This window comes from Penaeus japonicus, unplaced genomic scaffold (genome assembly GCF_977035675.1).
Source record: "Penaeus japonicus unplaced genomic scaffold, GWHDUDI00000001_assembly GWHDUDI00000006, whole genome shotgun sequence".
In the NCBI taxonomy this organism is placed as follows: domain Eukaryota; kingdom Metazoa; phylum Arthropoda; class Malacostraca; order Decapoda; family Penaeidae; genus Penaeus; species Penaeus japonicus.
This window is the reverse complement of record NW_028234408.1, coordinates 16,509,498-16,514,497: the sequence shown is the minus strand read 5'-3', so window position 1 is coordinate 16,514,497 and position 5,000 is coordinate 16,509,498.

The window sequence follows — 5,000 nt, the reverse complement described above, 5'->3', positions numbered from 1 at the left end:
CCACTCTAGTATATATTACATGATTTCCTCTTTCGTGTTCTTTTCCTCTTCAAACGTTTTATTGTGCTCGTGTATCACTTCCTACTCCTTCCGATCGTTTTACACTTCGGTTTCTCCGTTTGACATCCATCCTCGTCCCTTCAAGTGCTCTCCTTTTCCTCACTCTCTGGAATTCGCCTTTCAATTTCTTCCAGCTATGCGGGGGTTGGTAGTCGTTTTTCCTGATGGCTCTCACTTAATCATACAGCCTTTGTTTTCTATATTCCATGATTCATCTTGTGTTCCAGATGTTGAACACTCTTCTCCGATAGCCTCTTCCCGCCTTGTCGTTTTCATTCACAAGATTACCCATTGAATAGCATTCCATCACAGCGATATTCGTTCTGGTTGACCTTTCTATGTTGACCGTTCTATGATGACCTTTTCTTAAGACCGACCTGGCCTACACTGCTCACAGTGAGCACCTGCCGAGCGTGGCACCTTCACCATCGCCTCGGGTGCCACTAACAGTGTTGCCTTAGAATTTTCTTCGACACATCCTCTCCGGGTCGAGCACGTTACTCGACAATTCACCTTCTAGGCGGATTGTCAGCCAGGGCTATGAACTGTTGTGATTATTCATATCATTAGTATTAGTAATAATTTCAGTATTTGTATTAGAAAAAATAAGTAATATTAGTATTGGTATTAGTGTTGTATTAGTATTAGTATTAGCAGTATAATTAGTATTAGTGTCAAATCAATGTTGATGTTAACATTGTCATTAGTATTAGTAGTATTAGCATTAGCATCATTATCGATGCAGTCATTATCATCATTATTATCATTAAGATCATCTTCACCATAATTATGATTATTATTATCATTATCACTATCAATATTGTACTCGTTTTTCTATTATCACTATCAAGAATATTATCATCATTATTAGAATTATCATTATTAGTATCATTATCATTATCGTTATTGTTATCATACTATTATCAGTGTTATTGTTTTATTATCATTATCATTATGGTTATTACCGTTATTGTTGATATTCTCATTATAATCAACATATTCATAATTACCATTATTGTTATCATAAGTATTATTATCATTATCATTATCAATATAAATTCTAACATCATTACTCTTATTGTTATGACTGAAATCATAATCTATCATGATTATCATCATTATCAAAATCATTATTATTTTTGTCGGCATTATCACACGCCGTATGCACTGCTCTAGAGGACATGTTATCATTGTTTTCATTATTACGATATCATCCTGAATATGCAATATATCATGCCATTATAACTTGCAACATTCATATACACTCCCTCCTTCAGCACTTATAAATCATAAAACCAATTGCAATATACGAAAATCAACTCCCAAACAATGTTTAAAAAGTGACAAAAATATCGACAGCAAACTTACACGAAGCAAAAAGACCCAATCAAACAGCGATCGCATTGCACCCGTCATTCCCTCGGCCGGAACACGCCAATATTTTCATTGCAAAACCGTTGCAGCCATTGCAAGCGAGTGCGGGGGTGATCGACAGATACTAGGCCGAGCTTCGGTGTTACCTTGTTGCGACGCCGTGTTCAATTACAGGGAACAAAGCCGGCATTCTGTTTGCCGCTGTTTTTTTTTTATGAATGGCGGGAGATTAGTGTGTATTTCGGAGCTCGTGAGTTAGTTTATCCTTCTCTCTCTCTCTCTCTCTCTCATTCTCTCTCTCTCTCTCTCTTTCTCTCTCTCTCTCTCTCTCTCTTTCTCTTTCTATCTCTCTCTCTCTCTTTATATATGTATATATATATACATACATATGTGTATATATATATATATGTATATATATACATACACACACACACACACACACACACACACACACACACACACATATATATATATATATATATATATATATATATATATATATATATATATGTTTATATAAATTGAAATGTAAAACAAAACCATCCATCGTGATAAAAAATCGACGAAGCGTGTTTATCGTTCTGGAATCCAATAGCAGGCTTTTCAGGATAAAGGCAATGGCATCATTTGAATAAACAACAACAACAATATATACATATATATATACATATATATATTTGTATATATTTATATGTATGTATAATATATTTATTTATATATATATGTATATGTATATGTATATGTATATGTATATATATATATATACATATACATATACATATATATATACATATATACATACAGACATAGACACACACACACATACACACACACACTAACACATACACACACACACACACACACACACACACACACACACACACACACATATATATATATATATATATATATATATATATATATATATATATATATATACATGTATGTATGCATGTATATTTATATTTTTAGTATGCATATATACATAGACATATGCATATTCATTCATACATACATAGATACACACACACACACACATATATGTATATATATGTATATATATATATATATATATATATATATATATATATCTATATCTATATATATATATATATATATATGTATATGTGTGTGTGTGTGTGTGTACAAATGTATATATTATATATATAATGATAATATCATATATATAAATGATAAGTATACATGTATACACACACACACATACATGCACACACACAGACACACACACACACACACACACACAGACACACACACACACACATGCACACACACACACACACACACACAGACACACACAGACACACATACAGGCACATCATGAACCTTATCACAAGAATTTTTAAAAAGTCGTAATTATTTTCTTCACTTTCACTTTTTCTATTTTCAGTGTCTAATGAAAAGGCAGAAAAAATCTCAATATGACACACAAAAAGAAAGATAAAAAAGACAACTTAAACATAATAAAAATGTGCGTGAATATCTAAAAGGAGAAAACAGAGGAAGAGATAGATAGAGAGATGGGTAGATCGATAGATTAATGAATAAGGAGAAAGATATAAAGAGAGAGAGCGAGATAGATAGATAGATAGATAGGTAGATAAATACATAGAGAGACAGAGAGAGAGAGAGAGGGAGGGGGGGGGGGGGGTTATTAGTTCATTAGGGCAAGTGGTTACATCCCAAAAGGGTGAGGTAACATAAGCTATCCTCACCAAGAAAACAAGAAAGACACATAAAATGAGATTAACAAATAGCCACACAGCAAAACTAAACACATATACCATAGACAAAAGCACAAACAGACAAACACACAGAGCAACCATAAACGGAAGCACAGGCAAACAAACACACATAACAACCATAGACACAAGTAAAACCAAACGTACACACAACCAATCAGACATAAACACAAACAACGAAACACGCAGAACAACCACAACCCACAAATACAAACAATCAAACAAACACACAAAAAGAACCCAAACACTACAAACAAAACAAGATTACTCTCCGGCCTCCAAACACATATTATAACCACAAATACAAACAAACAAACACACACAAAAAAGACTCGAACACTACAAACACACACAACACAACAAGATTACTCTCCAGCCTCCAAACACATACAATAACCACAACCCACAAATACAAACGAACAAACAAACGAACACACAAATAGAACCCAAACACTACAAACGCAACAAGATTACTCTCCAGCCTCCAAACACATACAATAACCACAACCCACAAATACAAACAAACAAACAAACACACAGAAAGAACCCAAACACTACAAACGCAACAAGATTACTCTCCAGCCTCCAAACACATATAACAACCACAACCCACAAATACAAACGAACAAACAAACACACAGAAAGAACCCAAACACTACAAACACAACAAGATTACTCTCCAGCCTCCAAACACATATAACAACCACAACCCACAAATACAAACAAACAAACAAACACACAGAAAGAACCCAAACACTACAAACGCAACAACATTACTCTCCAGCCTCCAAACACATATAACAACCACAACCCACAAATACAAACAAACAAACAAACACACACAGAAAGAACCCAAACACTACAAACGCAACAAGATTACTCTCCAGCCTCCAAACACATATAATATTCGGTTATGTAGGAGATCATCCATAAACCTCCTTCATTTCATCTTCATTTCCAACCCTGCTGTGATTTCTCTTGCAAACACCCTCGGGCGATACTTGACCTACTAATACAGAATGAAGATCTTTTTGAGTATTTGCTGTTGCTCGTGTTCCCTTGCAGTTTTATCCTCTTTTTGGGGATATTTTTTTTTGCTTCGTCTTTAGTTTGGTGTTTTTGGTGTTTACCGAGTTATTTATTTTTTGTTATTGTTATAGTGGTGTTGTTGTTTTCTTATTGTTATTGTTGTTATTATTTCTATTATCGTCATTATCATTATTAATTATATCCTTCTCATCATTATCCTTCCCTTATCATTATCATAACTATCATTATTGTTGTTGTTATTTATAACATTATCATTATCAATATTATATATTTCTCTCATTATCATTATCAATATTATATATTTCTTTCATTATCATTAGCATCATTACATTGATCATTATTATCAGTATCATTATCACCATTATTATTATCATTGTCATCCTCATCATTATTTCATTGTTATCATTATCATTATTATCTTCATTATTAACATCACTTTTATTATTGCTATTATTACCATCACCATTTTCTTTATTATCATTATCCTTATATCATTATCATTGTTGTCATTACTATCATTATCGATGTTATCCTTATTATCATTACTTCATTTGTTGTTGTTATCCTTGCTATTATCATCATCAATATCATCATTATCATCATTATTATCATCCTTATTATTATTTTTATTATTTTTATTACTGTCATCATTATTACTCTTGTTAATGTTATTATTATCAACATATTTGTTAGTATCATTATTGTTATCATAGTCATGATTATCATTATCATCAATATAATGGTTACAATGATTTT